General features: G+C 42.0%; 1 protein-coding gene and 1 pseudogene across 5 annotated transcripts in view; one reads left to right on the top strand and one right to left on the bottom strand.

The window, feature by feature from the left end:
* The window catches only part of LOC141157322 (microtubule-associated serine/threonine-protein kinase 3-like), a 490,040-nt gene that overhangs the window by 171,422 nt on the left and 299,010 nt on the right, over positions 1-19,608 (top strand). The gene's annotated exons all lie outside the window — the stretch shown is intronic.
* Positions 1,316-19,218, bottom strand: LOC141157748 (eukaryotic translation initiation factor 3 subunit L-like; annotated as a pseudogene).

The raw sequence follows: 19,608 nt of genomic DNA, 5'->3' as shown, positions 1-19,608 counted from the left end.
GTTGGGAACGGGATCTAAGAATTTCGACGGACCCTCAGGACTGACGGGATGGTTTGGATGAGGTCCAGCGAGTTTCGTCGTGTTTAAACCACCTAGAGCAGCTTAAAAAGACGCACATGAGGTGGTACTACTACCCGGCACAGATGGTACACTTCGGGTCTGAATCATCATCTTTATGTTGGAGAGGATGCAATGGGGAAGGCTCGTTGGGCCACATGTGATGGTTTTGTCTAAAACTTCAATCACTATGGGGGGCATTGGATAATTTGATATGGGATGTACTGGGGACTCACCTGGAGATAACACCTAGTATGGGAATACTTCATATAGGATTAATGGATGTCCCCTGGGAAATTAGAGGAATTTTGTCACATATTCTGATCGCAGTTAGATCAGCTATCGCGGCTAAATGGAAAGGAATGGGCATCCCTACGGTGGGGGAGATAGTGACCAGACTAAACACGAACTGTCAATATGAAAGGGCTCTGGCACACACACTCAAGGCAAAGAAGAAAACTGATAAAATATGGGAACCTTGGTTAAACAGCCCATTGTTTATACATGGGAACGTTGAGGAAGCGAGATATTTTGTGCGCCGTCCTGAGTTTGGGTGACGCGCGGGACGATTCTGGGCCCCTCTCCCTACCTTGCACCTCCGATCTTGCAATAGAGAAAATATGAGCCATGCGACATTCACAGCTCACAGTGAGCTTGGTGCCTGTAGGCGGGTGTATACTGCGGAGGAGGAGCCATTTTCATTTTTTTGCATAGTGTCAACCTCCTAGCGACAGCAGCATACACCCATGGTCCTGTGTCCCCCAATGAAGCGATAGAGAAATATGAGCCATGCGACATTCACAGCACTTACGGATCTAAATTATTTCTCACAACCATCTAATATATGGGGAGTTTAATGTAATTAATCCATTTTTTTTCTTTTATGGATATGTATTTTCCTTTTATTTTATTTTTATACTGTTCATTTTGTACATTTTGTAAGCCCAGTGGTTGGGGCACAGTTTTGGGCATATGTTGGCCCTATAGATTGTATGTTCTGATTTTTGTGCAAAATTCAATAAACACATTGTTTAAAAAAAAAAAAGGATTAGATTACCTAAGATTAGCGTGCCTACACAAACTACGTGGTGCAGAAAACATGGCTAAAGGCAGAAAAACATTTACTCTGTAAACTGGTTTTGAAAGTTTTTAGATATTTTATTAAAACATTTAAGTCCACTTGATAGCGCCAGCAATGTGTGGGGAGATGTAGGTTGACCTTCAGTCCTTATAAATATCTTGTCTACTTGAACTGCTTTCAAGGTTTCTCGCTCATCTTCTGCAAAGTTTTGTTTAGCTGTAAAACAGAAATCTAAGTTTCAGTCACATAATACAGACGTACTGAAGAGGCTTTAGAGGCCTCACCTGCACTCTTTAACGTGCATTAAACTAGTCCAATATGGCATTCTTGTCTAAGTTTTTGGATCTGTGCATATCTCTAGTAAAAAATCCTTAATGAACCTTGGCAGTAAATGAAAAAGTACAATGATATAATTTCCAATTATTAGACTCCAATAATATACTATACACATGTGCACCTGAAACCAGAAGAGCTTAAATCTCCGAATACAGCTACATAACAATTAACCTATTAATCATAAGATTAAAGGGAACCTGTCAGGTCAGATAACGCTATTAACCTGCAATAGCTTTATGAGGGTGCCCGGCAGCAGTACTGAAAATGCAGCACCCAGGAGAAAATTAACTTTATTTCTCCCGGGAGCAGCCGGCTTTCAGTCATACCAGCTTGCTAGCATGGCTTCAGTTACCTCTCACAGCACTGTGAACCTGTCACCACGACGCAGCATTTTGACTGACAGCTGTCACTGATGAATCGCAGAGCCTGCTGTCAGTCAGTGCCGGTCCATGCTTACAGCTGCTGCTCTCAGTGCTGTGAGCAGGGACTGTAATTGCTCCAGGCTTGACGGAAAGCCAGCAGCTCCATGGAGAAATAAAGTTCATTTTCTCCCGAGTGCAGCACTTTCAGTACAACGGCTGGGCACCTTCATAACGCTATTAACCTGCAGATTAAACCTATATCTGCAGGTTAATAGAAGTATCATACTTGACAGGTTACCTTTAAAAAGAACGCTAAATCTAAAGAAAGCATGGTCACAGGAGTCAAATTTAGAGCTTTTTTTTTCTTTGATTTAAAGGGGTAATCTTGTTCGGCTCACTTCCGTATCGGTAGGTGAGCAGATATCTGACTGGCGTGCCTGAGCGGCAGGTATTGGGCACCTGTCCCATTCTAACTAATAACCTTATGTGGACTACCTGTATGTCCATTCTAGTGAAATAATTCCAGTTGGCATCAGAGATGAATTTCAGCTTGTGCAGGCAAGTGAGGAGAGGAGAACGATATCAGCCACAGATGCCCACAAGCTGTAAGATATCTGAAGGTGTGACATCAACGGCCCCACTCGCCTCCAGATACAGCAGTGAGCGGAACCGCCTTACTGCTTTACAGCGCTAGAACATGAGCCCTTATAATTATAGCAAACCCTCACCTCTTCAAACTTGTGTATCTGTCGTATAAAGAAGTCTCAGTAGCGTCAGGCGACTTTGGTATCTGCAATGTGAATCATGTCCTAAAGGAGAATGGAATCAAAATAAATTGAAGAAGGTCAGTTACACATAATATAGGAACGACAACAACTATGCGGATAAGACAAAAACCAGAATGCCATCCAATGTATTATTAAATGTGTAAAACTTGGATAATCACACAGCTGAATACTGTACCTTATCTATGTAGAAGTCCACTTCTGATGCGGACTGAAATTCTCCCTCCAGTGCAGAAATGCCGCTAGTCCACACGAGGTTCTTCATCTTATGCTTGAAAACGAGAAGCTGAATGCGAAATTCCTGTTCTGGTAAATCCAAGAATCCTGCCAGCTTGGCCACGGGCATAGTGGTATATAACTTCAGGAAACTGGGAGGGAAAAAAAAAAGCAAACATGGTGAAAACTCAATTATGTGAGGTCTCTGGACATCTTTCTACCCCAACATTCTCCGCTCGAAGGAATGTCCCCAGGACGACATATGATCAAGCACTTTGCCGTTTAGGTCTTGCTGACTCTTGCTTTGTAAAAAATAAACAATATATATTATTGTGCCTGCGTATGATCCTGCATTGGTACAACATGGGCTCATTGGATACTATAAGCAGGACATTCAGGATAATTCAGCATACTGCTGCGTGCAGAGGCGCGATGTGGCATCTTACACCAGTTCCAGAATGGAGACGCACCTGCGGATGGTGGACAGCTGTGCCTGCTGCTGGACTTCATCCAGAAAGACTTTAAGTTGCTGAAGATAAGGTTCTTTGTGAGAGTTGGGGTGAACATTATCATAGTTAGGGACCACTGGTGACAGGAACTTGGGGCAGGCGTAATTAAAGAGCTCTTCATAAATCTGTGCATCGCTGATGAGTAGAAGAAAATTTACACGTGGTCAGAAATTACAAAAACGCAGAATATTTACTTGTATTACATACCCAAATGTTGTAGATCATCCAAACCCTCGGACACATTTCTATCTGAAATGTGTACTGAGCCATCTACTCTAATCACAAGTTTAATGGCGTTTTTCACTTATAGGAAATTCCAAGGGGGAACTGGAAAAGGTTTCCCCAGAAGAAAGCTGTAATTTTTATTTTAAAATTTTATAAATGAAAACCAAACTGTATGGACAAAAGTATGAAATACAGGTTTATCATTTAGCCTTTACTAACATGTCTTGGAGAAAACTTGGCGCTCAGGTAATTGATGACAGAAGATAATTTTATTGTGTGCAGGCAATCCAAAATAAAGGAGGTCATTGCATGGCCTAGACGTCATCAGTTAGATTGCTGTGTGTATAAGGACACAGGTCACAGCAAACGCTCTGGTTGAGCAGAGAACGCTGCGGTGGTGAGTGGCCAGGAAAACGTTACCTGACTGACTACACTGATTCAGCTGTAACATTGGTAAAAGAGGGATAACGTTATAAAGTTGTTTTTCAGGGGTCGGCCTTGGGCCCTTCATTCCAGTGAAGAGAAATAATAATACTTCAGCATACCACAGCATTTTGTATGATTGTAGCTCCTTGTGTTAACAGTTTGGGGGGGTTGGCCCTTTTCTGTTCCTAATGACTGTGCCCAGTGCAGAAAGCAATGTCCATAAAAGCATGGTTGGGAGAGTTTGGTGTGAAATAAATTAACTGGACTGCACAGAGCCCCGACCTCAAATACATAGAACACCTCTGGGATGATGTAGAAAGGAGATTGAGATTCAGGCCCTCTCGCCAGCATAAGTATCTGATCTTACAAATGCTTTTCTGGATGAATGAGCAAAAATTCACACAGAAATACCGGCTAAATATTGCAGTAAGCCTTCCCAGAAGAGTGGAGCCGTTATAGCTGCAAAGTAGGAACAAATCCATATTAAATCAAACCAAGTAGGATCCCGGCACTTACATGTGAAATAATTAGTCTTAACAATAAACGGCTAATTTTTTTTCTCAATTGAAAAAAGCCCAGAAGGGGCTAATGACTTGTATGTTGAGACAACAATAAATGGCTAATTATTTCACATGTGAGTGCCGGGATCCTACTTGGTTTGATATGCATTTCCTTGACCAGAGGAAGAACCATATGGAGTGCCGACCAGCCTGCCTTTTCCTTGTAACTCCACATTAATACTGCAAGGTGGCTAACGGACACATAGTACTAAGAGGCTTGTTGGGTGCATCTGGGGCAGGTTTTATGGGCAGCCTGAGAGACGGGTGGGTCTGGCTGCCCACATACCCCACCTCTGGGTGTGCTTCACATAATAAAATAGAGTCTGTTTGACAAGTGGTCTGTGTCTGGAACTGAGAAGACCTCCTGTGTGATGTCTCCAGTCTGAGCCGGTATACTGGATGCTATCCAGCCTGTGTGTCCTGGACTGTCTCTAAAGTGACTGTGTTGGAACAGTTTACTTTGTTTTGCCTGCACTGAAAGGCCGTTTATTTTCCTTTGCTTGTGGCATGGGTTATGAAGCACCAATAATCCAGCCTGGACATTTAAATGGAAAATGTTCCCATTTATACATGTCAAGCGCTTATCCCAGTACCACGTCACTAGGGGGGTGGCGGAATAAACCTACCTTCATTTACACTAATGCAAAACCTAGGTCAAGCCCAGCAACCACCATGTATTTTTTCTCTGCCCTATTCCATGCTTATCTAGGAGCTATAAGAGAGAAAATGCCAAATTGCCCATGACCTTTTTATTCTAGCTTTAGATGGGAGCCCTAGTGATATGCCATATTTATGGTTAGAAAACTGAGGCCCTGCTGTACCTGTCCATATAGAGGGCTTTTTGGAGATGCGTAAAATTCTGCAACCCCAAAAAATAATTGAGCAAATATTTCCAAATTGCAATGCAAAAAAGAGGAAAATATATATATATTTTTTAGCTATTTGGAAACAGAATCAATAATACAGAGACTCCAATAGATTTAAGGAGAACAGACGCCCACCATAAAAAACACGGTCATGCAGCTTAAGACTTCCTTACCCTTTCTGCATACGTAACATTTTGTCCCCATATTTCTCTCTCAGCTGAGTGTGAATACTCCTCATCAATGCGCATGGGGTACATGGTAAGGGCGATGGCCAGCAGTGCATGCATCTGCTCATTCTGCTTGTTAATCTGTGCAGAAGGAATACAAGGTTTGTAAATCCAGCGATCATTTATAATTTGATAATAAAAATATAAGAGATGGCAGAACACATAAGGGGCTTACCATTTCATACTTGTATGTGGTTCTCTGGAACATACTCTTGGTTCTCTGGATATATAGCAAGATGTTAGCGAACACACGAATGGCATCCTGATATCTTCGCATCATAAGGTAGGCAAAGCCAACATAATAGTACGTGGTCACCTGACACTCCGGCACTCGGGAGTACATACTCTGCAAGCAGAAGATCAGACATACACTATATTTCCAGAACAACTGAATAGTAGTAATAAATTATTACATGGTTGACAGTACAGATAACAGAAATCTAAGTTCGAGCAAGACCTGCAGTAGTTCTCTTATCCAGATGTCCCAAAAGTTCTTGGCAGCCATTAGAAGGGTTATCCATTCATTCTCCCATTGATGCAGTGAAGTAGTCCTGTGCCCTTAGCAGAGAAACACCCCCAAAACATAATGTTTCCACCTCCATGATTGACAGTGGGGACGATATTCTTTGGGTCATAGGCAGCATTTCTCTTCCTCCAAACACGGCGAGTTGAGTTAATGCCAAAAAGTTAAATTTTGGTCTCATCTGACCACAGCACCTTCTCCCAATAACTCACAGAATCATCCAGGTGTTCATTGGCAAACTTCAGACGGGCCTGCACATGTGCCTTCTTGAGCAGGGGGGACCTTGTGGGCACTGCAGGATTTTAAACCTTTAAGGCGTAATGTGTTACCAATGGGTTTCTTGGTGACTGTGGTCCCAGCTGCCTTGAGATAATTAACAACTTCCCCCCCGTGTAGTTTTAGGCTGATCTCTCATCTTCCTCATGATCAAGGATACCCCACGAGGTGAGATTTTGCATGGTGCCCCAGATCAATGTCGATTGACAGTCATTTTGTATTTCTTCCATTTTCTTACTATTGCACCAACAGTTGTCTCCTTCTCACCCAGCATCTTACTTATGGTTTTGTAGCCCATTCCAGCTTTGTGCAGGTCTATGATCTTGTCTATGATCAAAGATACTTCCACATTCATAGGTAACAACTGGTTTGGTGCCAAACCAGACTTCTGCTTTACCATCGCAGCAACCAATAGTTGTACGTGCTTATTAATAGTAATGGTAGATGGTACCTTCTTATTGAGCTCAATGTTTTCCAACACTTTAATAGCCTGATAATAATCTCCAAGAAGCGAGTGCAGATGAAGCAGTCCAACCAAGCTGAAGTATCCAAGCATCTTGTATAGGGAATGTCTGCCGTATTCTCCAGCTACACTTTCAGGGTCACCTGGGGAAGAGAGAAAGAGGATTTATAAAAAGAAACTAAAACTATGCTATGTATTGCATAAGTAACTATGTACTACAGCAGACCATCAAATACTGCTAGTTAGTGGGGCTTAAAAGTGAGTTAACAAGGGGACATTCATTACACTGATATTTCTCCTCTATGAAGGAACGTCAACCGAGTGCAGAGAGTCATCTGACATATTTAGATCCACTGAAGAGCAATTAAGCAAAAGTAAATGAGTACTTCTAATCAGGGCTGTGCAGTCGGAGTCATGGAGTCGGTGTTCATTTTGGTGGAGTCGGAATAAAATGGACCGACTCAGACTCCTAAACTATATAATAAATTGGGTACAGTAGTTCAATGCAGTTTGTGGGGAATATTTTTTCATAAGGATTTGGGAAAGTTATGAAATGTCCTATAAATGTCTGTCCTATTCCTGATCTAAGGGTCTAGACTTTTAGCTGAGATGAATCTGTGCTGCTGTAAATTTATCATTTAAACATGGGCCATGTATGAGGGAGTCGGAATCGTGGAGTCGGTGTCATGGAAATTCAGGAGTCGGAGCTTTGGCTTACCAACTCCACAGCCCTGCTTCTAATTACTAAATATTTGTAGAGATCTAGCAGACACTGCACAGAAAGAATTAAAGGTTTCCTAGAATAAATAGGCAGGTACCTCACTTAAATTATCAAGACTTGGAGTGCAACTGTGCAGTCACTACGTGACTGCAGATTTGTGAATCTGCAGAGTGCGCGCTGGATTCTGGTGCACGAAGCGTGCGGGCTTGTGAATGCAATTTGCATAATATGGTCACGTACCGACTAGATGTGTGTGGCCTGGCTTAATTCAAGTCAATTAAGGGAGGCCGGACATGTCTAGTTGGAATGTGGCTGGAAATATGCAAATTGCATACTTGCATTCACAAGCCCGCTGTAGATCCTGACAGTGGGCAGTGAGAGGATTCACAAGTCTGCAGTCACATAGAATGGCTGCAAAATTGAGCACCGAGCCTGGACATCACCATTGATAAAAATAAACAACTGTCAGTGGCATAAAAACTCAGGCAGATTCTGTGTCGAGAACACGACAGGAACATGAGCCAAAGACACCAAGCATCAAGTACAGCTCTATCCCTCACCTCCACTGATGTAAATCTCCAGCTGCCGGTTAATGTTGGATTTATCCACTAGAGAATGTAACACATTAAGGACGCTGTGAACGTTTCAGATCTTGGGGATGGAACGCAGGAATTCAATTTCTTCCTCTGATTTCTTTGCGGTCTTACACCGATGCTGGCTTAATGACTGAAACTGCATAGTGCAGAAATAGACAGATTTAACCAAGAGTGAAAATATTAGGTCTGCATGTTCAAAGAGAGACGCGTGAGAGAGCGCAGCGGGAGAAAGTCTACAGGAAAATATCTGTACCTGGTAAATGAATTCATCAATAATATCCCACAGCCACTGGTTAGGCAGCTCCAAGGGCGCAGGACCATCAGCATCTACAAGGAAGTCATCAGTGTCAATGCAAATAATATCGCACCAGCAACACAACACAAGCCACAGACAAAACTGTCATGTCATTCTTAGAGGGGTTATCGCACAAACAATGATCATATAGTCACAGGATTCACATGCATGTCCATTACTGCCATATGTGATCATGCATGTGCACTACTGATCTATCCACACTCAGCACACAGGATTAGCTTTGTGTCTTCAGTGGGTGGGAGGGGGTTTGCAGTGGTTATACCCCCCCCACTGATCTCACCTGTCGATACGTAAATTTTTGTGTGAAAACACCTTTAAAAGAGGTAGTCCGAAGGCCAAAGAAATTTTCATCTAACTCCCTATCTAGTGCTGTAATTTAAACCCATTTCAATTAGGCTTACATTAAAAATTCCCTACTGTCCCCTAACTACACTAACTGCTATTACATCTTTTTTCCCTACTTCCCATGCGCTGACGCTTCGTGTGAGAATCCCAGTGCATGATGAGATACTCAAACAAAGAGTCATAAGAGGTTAGAGGCTGCGGTCACTGCTGCAGTCGCAGCCCCCCTCCCTGCAACCAAGAGTCATCAGTGATGTCCATTTCAGGGCATGGGCTAGTCCGTGCACGCTGTCATTGTGCGATGTGCAGTCATAGCATGTGCTCTGTGTTGTCAGCTCAGATCAGTAATAATGAGCCAACACCACAGAGGAGAGTGCACTGTCAGAGCACGACGTCAGAATACCCGGCGGCGTGCAGAGAACAGCACCGTCCCCACAAGTGACACAGCGATCAGGGACTAGCCCAGCCCCTGAAATAAGCGTCACTGATGAAGCTTCAGTTCAGGGAGGAAGCAGGGGCTGTGGCAGCCTCTCCCCCTAATGAAGCTTCATTTCAGTATCCCAGCATGCACATAGCGTCATCAAAAAGCAAGTAGGGAAAAAAAAATACAATAGCAGTTAGATAGTGAAGTTAGGGGACGTTAAGGAATATTTAGTGCAAGCATATTAGAAACTAGTTTGGATTACGGTACTAAATAGATAGGGAATCCGATAAAAAAAAGGATGGTCCGAAGGCCAAAAAAACCTTAACATTTACAACCTAAGGCCATGTTCAGTTTTTTACCTCAGTATTTGTAAGCCAAAACCAGGAGTGGAACAATCAGAGGAAAAGTATAATAGAAACACGTCACCACTTCTGTATTTATCACCCACTCCTGGTTTTGGCTTACAGATACTGATATGATATACTGACCAAATACTCAACGTGTGAATGTGGCCTAACAGTCAAACTTACTCAAAATGTAGTTGAAGAGATTGCAGTAGTTGTAGTAAGATTCAAAACGCTGCTCCAATGTGGGTCCTCCCTAAAGAAAGGGCAAGAATCAGTGTTATTGCATCCCCCCAAATACAACTTATGCACCGGTGTCCAAATTAAAGCTGCAGAACGAATACTTACTCTAACTTTGGCGTAGATGTGTCTGTAATATAGCTCCTTATAGAGGATTAAGAACACCGCATCTGAAAGAGAAGGGAACTGGTTATAAACACCCACACATTAAGTTTAGATGGTTGTTTTAGATTTCTAACAAAGTCAGAAAAAAAGAGAAACAGTTATCAAAACCACAAGAACAAAAGTGGATAAAGTAGCATTAGCAAGTAAGAAGTGGTCAGCATTTATTTTTCTAAAATGGAAAACTGCTTCCTTTTCTATTGCACTAAATTTAATTGACTCTTTTGACTGCAAAAGCATCTCAGCCTATAAAAAAGGGTGCAAATAATAACTCATGAGGGTATGGGCACACAACGTCTATCAGACAGATTCAGCCTAAAGAAGCACTATAAAAAAATGCACAGCAATGTTAAAACTTCTGTTAATTCTTTTAACCACTGCAAGTTTGAAAACCGGGATGTGGACGCACGTTCAATATTTGGGGGGCTTCTGCTTGGAAGCTGCTAGCTATTAAAAGGACGGAAAAAAAAAAAGCCGACAGTAAAACTGGTGCAAAAATGCCAATGAAGACGCTTTGGGAAAAACACCGCCGTAATTTTCCTGCACAGTCTTAGCCTTTGATAACTTAGCAGGTACACCGGCGAATAAGAGATGTCATGTGCACCTTCCCCAAGTCATACAGCCATCAGTAACGTAAATGCCCACACCTACCATTCCCAACTTGCGGAGCGATTGCTTCTGCTTCAGGCCATGGGGAATTCTTGAAGAAACGTTCAGTTAACTTTGTCCAGCTGCAATGAGAAGAAAGCAGTAAGTCAGTGAGAAATAACGATGGTAGAGTCAGTCATGAGAGTAGCAGCTGCAAAAAACTGATCACACTGTCATATGAACCTCCATGCTGCAGAACCTCTTTACCTGTTCTCATAGATACTGTATCTTGTATCTCGTACACCTTCTGGTCGATGACATCGCTGGACACTCGGCTGGCCTGCAGCTCGTACACCTTCTGATCTATCAGGTCAGACACTGTCTTGTGGAAGTACTGAATAAAGTTCTTTATCACTTCAGGGATGACCTGATAGGTTTGCTGCTCATACTGGCGTTCATATGCCAGGTCCTGCTTGGGGTCACCTGTGATAAAAAGTGAAAATGCTTATCAATACTAAATAATATAGAATAACTCACACATACTAGTTCGACGTTTTGGTGGGATAAGTGAACGAGGCTCCAAGAAATATTGAGCGATTGGTGATGTAATATACACAATTTGCTGCTGATGTTTTTACAGGAGCATGGTTAGGCTCAATGGACATAATGGAAATCACCAATACAATTCTGCCTCATCTCATCGGCTGACGTGTAATATACAAGAGACATACGAAGCATGTTATGTTTCTAAAGGGAACCAGTCATGTCAGATATTTTTTTTAAGTAAATTTATTGCTTTTTCATTTAGTTTTACAAATCAAAAAGAGAAATAATATAACATGTTACAAAAGACATCATGTTTACATTCATGAGCGCACTTCATATATCACACTTAAAAAATCCTATATAACTGTTAGACTTTTAAAGGGAATCGGTCATGTGAAAAATGCTATTAACCTGCAGATTAATAGCGTTCTGAACCTGCCTGGTACCAAGAGGAAAGGAACTTTATTTATTCGGCAGCATTCGGGTTTCAGGCACGGGGGCAGCGCCGGTTCAGTCACCGCTCTGTGAATGTAGAGCGATGGCTCTAACTTTGCCCCCGGCCCTGACAGCTGGACCTAATGCTGAGCTGCTGTCAGTCAGTGTCAGGGTGCAGTTACAGCCGCTGATCTCTATACACAGAACGGTGACTGAACCCGTGCCGGCGCTGCCCCCGTGCCTGAAACCAGTACACTATTGGGAGGTATAATGTTAATTTCCTCCTGACAGCGTGGGTCTAAGTGCCAGCACCAGGCAGGTTCAGAACGCTATTAACCTGCATATTAACCCCATATCTGCAGGTTAATAGCGTTTTTTTTTCACGTGACAGGTGGGTCATTCCACATCAAGTGGACCAGTTTTAAAAATCGTCCCAACTCGACCTTCTGCGATTTTGTTGAAAATTTATAAGGATGTACATGTATGTTTGAAAAGAGGTTCTGTAAATTTTTAGGGCCAGATCTCAAATACATTGGGCACTGTTGACCTTTCACTGGAGGTTCCACCAAGCCTGCGGCTTCAGCTAAGAGGATTTTGCAAACTTTGGCACATAGCCATTAGAGTTCTATGCTGGCTATGATGCTGAAATTTGGCATACTAGCTCAACTTTTGCTTCTAAACACGATAAAATTATTACTGGCTATGACAAAACAATATTTCGGCCGCAATTTTGTGTCAAAGTAGCTTGTAAAAAGCATCGCATAAAATTTATGCCAAACTTTGCCCATATATAACTCAAGACCAAAAGCCAATAGTAACTGGTGCTTTGCCCTGTACACCAAACATCTACATGACTTTGCATTGCTGCAATATCACGGTCAAACCATATGTATTTGTGGAAATATTCACACCCACATATGATGAAAAACTTAAAAAAACTGAATTTTACCTATTTTTAGGTCAAATTTCTCAAAAAGGGTACCCCTAAAATATATTAATTCTGATATCATTAGAAAGGGCACATTTTTCTCTACAAGGATCATTGTTTTTTTTTTTTTTGGAGTCTCTCAGTTTAAGAAAAGAAAAATGCCACTGAACATGGTGTTATTTATGCGCGTAATGCATTGATTTTGTGTTTGATTTTCAGATTATTATCACATGTTACAGAGTTGTATTGTTGCTAGCAATGTCTATTATAATCAAAAACCTATAAACCTTTTTGTTTATGAAAAGTTATTGACTATTGTTACGTTTTAATGCATATATTATTTATTTTTTAGCGATGGAAAATGAAATTGATGAAGAATCGGCCCAGTGCTCTATCGGCCTTGCGAACAATTCGAAGTGCCACCTTAAGACATTCACCCATAGCAAGGATGAGTTGAAATTGTTTACAAGCTTTGGATTGGATGAACAGAAATTGCTGCGTCGACGAGTGGGACTAAATTTTGACGAACATTCACAAATCTGTTTACACCATGAAGCTTCATTCTTGACCAAATATGAGCATTTGCAAAAATCGTGTTGCAATCCTTTTGGGAAGAAAGGTCATAACACCAAAAACAATTTGCGAGCTATCAATTTGTTAGCAGCTGACCAATTGAATGAATTTACAAAGAATGATGTGAAGCCTGGCCAGAAGATGTGTGCATCATGTCGAAAAGAATTTGCTAACAGGAAAAAATCAGCTGATCCAGTTTCCTCTGAATCAGATCCAGATGGAATGGAATGTTCTCCTGAAAGTCTAAAGTCAAGCTTAACATCCATTGGCATCTCTCCTCTGAAATATCCACGGGTAAGCCAGCGGGATTCACTTGGATATGCAAGGAGAAAGATAAGCTAGGTACAAAACGCATTTTCTAGCAAGATTGCTTCAATTGGAGGTTTTGAGCCGAAAGACATTGAGCAAACAAAAACAGCACAGTGCAAAATGTGTCTGGATTACAATCACCTTTTGGCAGATTTGAAGCAAAAGCTGCAGGTGTTCAGTCGGGCAGAAAAGGTCCAAATCTTGACATTGGCACCTAAAAGTTGGTCCATTAAGGCTATATCAGACGAATTCGGTGTCTCTGAACGAATGGTCAAGCAAGCTCGAAAGCTTAAATGTGAACATGGGATCTTAGCCTTACCTAGAATCAAGTGTGGCAAGAAAGTTTCTGAGGAAGTGAAGAAAAAGGTGCAGGCATTTTTTGAGGATGATGAATTCAGTCGAATGTGCCCTGGTAAAAAAGACTATGTATCAGTGCGAATAGCAGGAGAAAAAAAAAAGCAGATGCAAAAGCGACTATTACTGAGCAATATGAGGGAAATGTTTGTTGCCTATCGGGATGGGAATGGCCCTGAAATTGGATTTTCCAAGTTTTGTGAGCTTCAGCCAAAGTGGTCCGTAACCGTTGGATCTGCTGGAACACATTCTGTTTGTGTGTGTACCATTCACCAAAATGTCAAACTAATGCTTGCAGCATGCCCAATCAATGATGACTACAAAGAGCTCATATGCAAAATGGTCTGTGGAATTGAATCCAAGGACTGTATGCTTGGCCATTGTGATAAATGCCCGGGTCCTGAAGTTTTAAAAGAATTTCTAGTCAATGTGTTTGTCAACAGTGACCCTGAAGATATTATTGAGTTCAAACAATGGATTCACACTGATCGAGACACGCTTGATACCAAACAACTGACTATAGAAGATTTCATTGAAGAATTGGTTTTGAAAATTTCTAAACTTTGTAGCCATCACTACATCGCCAAGCATCAAAGTAGCTATTTGAAATCGTTGAAGGAGAGCTTGTGATCCTTATGGACTTTGCTGAAAATTACTCATTTATTGTTCAAGATGCCATTCAAGGTTTCCACTGGGAAAATAGTCAAGCTACAGTACACCCATTTGTAATTTACTTCAAGGAGTTAAATGGTGAAGCTGCGCAGAACATCAGCTTGTGCATACTCAGTGATTGCTCACGACATGACACAGTTCCAGTCCACACTTTCTTAACAGTAATTGTGGAGTATCTCAAGACTCTCATCTATGGGATTCGTCATATCCACTACTTCAGCGATGGATCTGCAGCCCAGTACAAAAATTTCAAAAATTTTCTCAACTTGTGCCACCACAATGCTGATTTCAATATCAGCGCTGAATGGAATTTTTTTGGTACCAGTCATGGAAAGTCGCCCTGTGATGGGATTGGAGGGACAGCAAAGAGGTTGGCAGCTCGTGCCAGTCTTCAACTCCCAACTGAAAACCAAATACTGACCCCGGTGGATTTATTCAACTTTTGCAACGAGCAACTGCATGGAATCAAATTTTTTTTGTTCCAAAAGAAAAAATTTACGAAATACGGGTAGTTCAAGAGGAAAGGTTCAAAGAAGGACATACAATTGCTGGAACAAGAGAAAATCACCAGTTTGTGCCAATTGATGACAAAAAGATTCGCATTTCAAGGGTGTCAAATGACCCATCATCTTTCATTGCCCATGTAGATAGATCTGTCAGATCAGAAATGCCTTTTGTGCCAATTGCAAACCTCCAGCCAGGGCAATACGTTGCCTGCATTTACGATAGGAACTGGTGGATTGGAAATATTTCTGAAATTTCAGTCGACGACCATGATGCATTAATAAATTCTATGCATCCTCATGGACCAGCTAGCTTCTTTCACTGGCCTGTGAGAAATGATACATGCTGGATTCCCGAGCAGTCAATCATTGCAATAATTCCAGCACCAGCTGCAACAGCAATGGGCCGACAATACAGCTTCTCTGAACCGATTATGTTGCAAATTCAGCAACAATTCCAGACCACTTAGACTGAACATTATGGCTTGGGAACCAAGAAAAGATACCCAATATTAGGCTTGGGATCCTAGGCAAAGACACCCACCCTCAGGCTTTGGAACCTGCGATAAAGAGACCGCCCGCGGCTGGCCTTGCACGGCTATCGGCCATGGCTCCTAGGCGATGGGGCTGCCAATTCTCGAAAGACAGCATTATTACAATTCTTAAAAGGATTAGAATACCAATTCTTAGGGAATTGGTTGTGGTATAACCACCATGGACCAACGCAAGGGTTTGAATAGTGCAGTTACCATTCATTGCTTATTAATAAATAACACCATGTTCAGTGGCATTTTTCTTTTCTTAAACTGAGAGACTCCAAAAAAAACCAATGATCCTTGTAGAGAAAAATGTGCTCTTTCTAATGATATCAGAATTAATATATTTTAGGGGTACCCTTTTTGAGAAATTTGACCTAAAAATAGGTAAAATTCGTTTTTTTCAAGTTTTTCATCATATGTGGGTGTGAATATTTCCACAAATACATATGATTTGACCGTGATATTGCAGCAATGCAAAGTCATGTCAATGATGGGTGTACAGGGCAAAGCACAGGTTACTATTGGTTTTTGGTCTTGAGTTATATATGGGCAAAGTTTGGCATAAATTTTATGCGACGCGTTTTACAAGCTACTTTGACACAAAATTGCGGCCGAAATACTGTTTTGTCATAGCCGGTAATAATTTTATCGTGTTTAGCAGCAAAAGTTGAGCTAGTATTCCAAATTTCAGCATCATAGCCAGTATAGAACCCTAATGGCTATGTGCCAAAGTTTGCAAAATCCTCTTAGCTGAAGCCGCAGGCTTGGTGGAACCTCCAGTGAAAGGTCAACAGTGCCCAATGTATTTGAGAACTGGCCCTAAAAATTTACAGAACCTCTTTTCAAACATACATGTACATCCTTATAAATTTTCAGCAAAATCGCAGAAGGTCGAATGGGGACCACTGGTCCACTTGACATGGAATGACTCAGGTTCCCTTTAAGTCCTCAAGACAGTAACAGCATTTGGAATCTTTGTGACACCTTCAGCCTTCCCAATTTACCGTCTAATTCTTCGATACCTTCCTTTCAGTGTGTATAAAAGCTTGTACTAAATGTTTTATCTCTACAGCACTATAATACGTCAAAATAAACTTTATTCAATTATCAAGGAAAAGCTTAGTTTTTCTTTTATCGCGTTCTGTTTCTATCCGCTCTATGTTCAGCAAACATCTTAGTTTGTCTCAAATCAAGTGTGATGAAGGTACTGATTGCGATAACCAATCTTTTAAAATGGCCTTTTCTAGAGATCAGAAAAATGGAGTGTATGAGAATAGGAAAGCGACCAGAGCTTGTGCTCCCATGCACTCCTCCTTCTTTATGAAATATTGCTAACATAGGGCTTACCTACAATATTATATTCCAAATATGTTCTACACTTGATTGGATTATGCTCAAGAACGTTTGGACTATACTACACTGCCATAGTCTGTTTTGCAAGTCTTACATTTAGGGCAATATGAGATTCTATCAGTCTGAAGTGTACCTGATCACGCTATTAACATGCAAATACAGGGATAATCTGCAGATTAATAATGTTATGAAGGTGCCCAGTCGTCGTACTGAAAATGCAACACCTGGGAGAAAGTGAACTTTACTTCTCCCTGTAGCCGCTGCTTTCAGTCATACCGGCGTCTCCGGAGAAATTAGTCACCGTTCACAGCACTGAGAGCAGCGGCTGGAAGCACGGACCGGCACTGACTGACTGTCGGCTCAGAAGTGCATCAGTGTAGAGCTGCCACTCTCTGCGCTGTGAGCAGTGACTGTAATTGCTCAGGACATGGTGCTATGACTGAAAGCGGCGGCTCCAGGGAGAAATAAAGTTAAAACCAATTGGGAGAAAATTAAGTACAATGTCCAGGCACTTTCATAATTATCCCTATATCTGCAGGTTAATAGTGTTATCTGACCTGATAGATTCCCTTTAATGAGGCTGGTGGAATATGTAATGCAAAATCAACAGGGTAAAATCACAGCTAGTGTGCTGGTTTGTTCATTGTATCAGAGGAGAAAGAGGTCAACTAAATAAGAGCACAAGGTGACGGTTACAGGACCACGTGGGCATGTTTGTGTGTGGTCAGAAGAAATAGCAAGAAGAATTTCCTCCCCTTCTTCCAAGAACCTTATCTTTCTCATTTTTCTGTTGGCATAGCAGTATGAGGGCTTGATTTTTGTAGGGTGAAAATTCCAACAGGGGTAAAATGGTAAGAACAAAAATGCAAATCCGCCATTGTATTCTGGGGCTTGTTTTTACAGCGTTCATTGTATGGTTAAAAAAAAAAAAATTGACCTGGCAATATGATACTTCACGTCAGAACGATTACAAAAGTATACATATTGTTAGGGAGGTGCATCAACCAAAAAACAGCAATTATTTTCTCTGTACGGTGCTGACCATATGGGTTAATTACAGCAACTTATATTTTCATTTACTGAACTTTTACAGACGCAGCGATAACGAACGTCACTTTAAAAAAATAAATAAAAAAATCATATCTACTGTATTTTTAGTCCCCTTCAAGGGCATGAATCTGATCTACAGTATATAGAAGACATGATGATCACTTCTGAAGCCCAGTGATTGACAGCAGCATTTATGTGGTTAAGGAGGACCAACCACTATGTCAAAAGTGGCCAATTTTTGCTTTTATTTAATTCTCGCTGCTCCAATAACAATCTGGCACCTGCCTTGTATAGAGACCACTCACACTTTACCCACATCTGACATAGGACGAGGTAGATCCTATGTGGGGAAGGAACAGACCCTAGGAAAGTCATCAACAATTTCTAATGATACAGCGACATTTAGGAAAAGGTTTCTAACAGCAGAGACCCTGCAGACACAAACTGCGCATGCAGAGTGCCGGGTGCCCCAGCCAAGGCATCTGAGCAGAGGGACTTTGTAGCCAATGCTAATTAGTCACATCTGGTGAGACGTGGAGAAAAAAAGTGGCCTTGTGAACCTCCACTGACAAAAGATCAATATAGAAATATATGAAAAGTTAGTAGCACTGAGAACTGGAAAACACCACAAACTAAAAGGTGTTGAACTAAATGGGTGATCGCGTTCAGAAAATCATCTTCCTCCAGCTGCAGTTTATTATAACAGACCCCTCTTTCCTCACTGTCTTCAGGTCCTGGCACCGAGTCTCTGCAGCTGCTCCAGTGCCTAACACGCTGACGTCACAATGACAACGCTGCAGCCAATCAGTGAGCTGAGTAGTTTGTACAGTCAATCTGAGAAAAGCCACTAAGCTCACAGGTTGGCTACAGTGGCGCCTACGTAGATCTCAGGCTACAGAAAATTCACCATGATGTCAGCGCTGCAGACAATCACAGACACCAGGAGCAGCAGCAGAGACTCTGTGCTGGATCTGAGGAGGGTGAGTGTTATAAAACTGCAGCAGGAGGATTGCAGTTTTCTTAAGGGGACAACCCCTGTAATGGTAGGTGATTCCCAGTGTGCACATAGGAGACAGGAGCAATAATCCTACATGTGTGCGTGTCATAGTCCGCCTGGCAGCTGTAGGGATCATATGGGGTCTGCAGAAAAACAGATCAGAGGGAAATGAGCACAAGCAATAATAACCCATCCACACTGGGATAACGACAGCCGTAAAGAGAGCAATCACACGGGACTCGCCCCCACACCACTACTGTGATTGATTCATCATCTATTCCACAGCCACTCACATCGTAATCCTCGTACGACATGATGAAGTCTGCAGACCGGCCACCGGCAACTGCAGCGCGCACAGGGGGGAAAGGAGAGACCAACTTCCGGCGACTTCCTAAGACCGCACTGCCGGTGTCACGGGCACCCAATCAGGGCCGCTTTTACATTTCTGCTTCAGCACGATTCTTTGCGACCTTGTGGCTGATTGGCTTTTCTTGGTCACGTGTGTTGCAGGCCGCTCTCGCGTGTAGCTGGCTCTACCACATGGAGATGGTTGTTATCTAGTAGCAGACCTTCTGTGGCAGCTCCTGGATCACAGCTCTGATTACTGCAGAGCTCCTCAGGCTTAACATTAGGATCTGTTGTACTGCTGATAAGTGATCCTAGGTCTGGTCATTTCTACACACTATTCAACTATCAGGCGTAAG

The sequence above is a fragment of the Phyllobates terribilis genome, unplaced genomic scaffold (genome assembly GCF_046119375.1).
Source record: "Phyllobates terribilis strain yellow unplaced genomic scaffold, ASM4611937v1 Scaffold_8__6_contigs__length_399053987, whole genome shotgun sequence".
Taxonomy (NCBI): domain Eukaryota; kingdom Metazoa; phylum Chordata; class Amphibia; order Anura; family Dendrobatidae; genus Phyllobates; species Phyllobates terribilis.
Note: the sequence above shows the minus strand (reverse complement) of the source record. Positions and strands in the feature narration are given on the sequence as shown.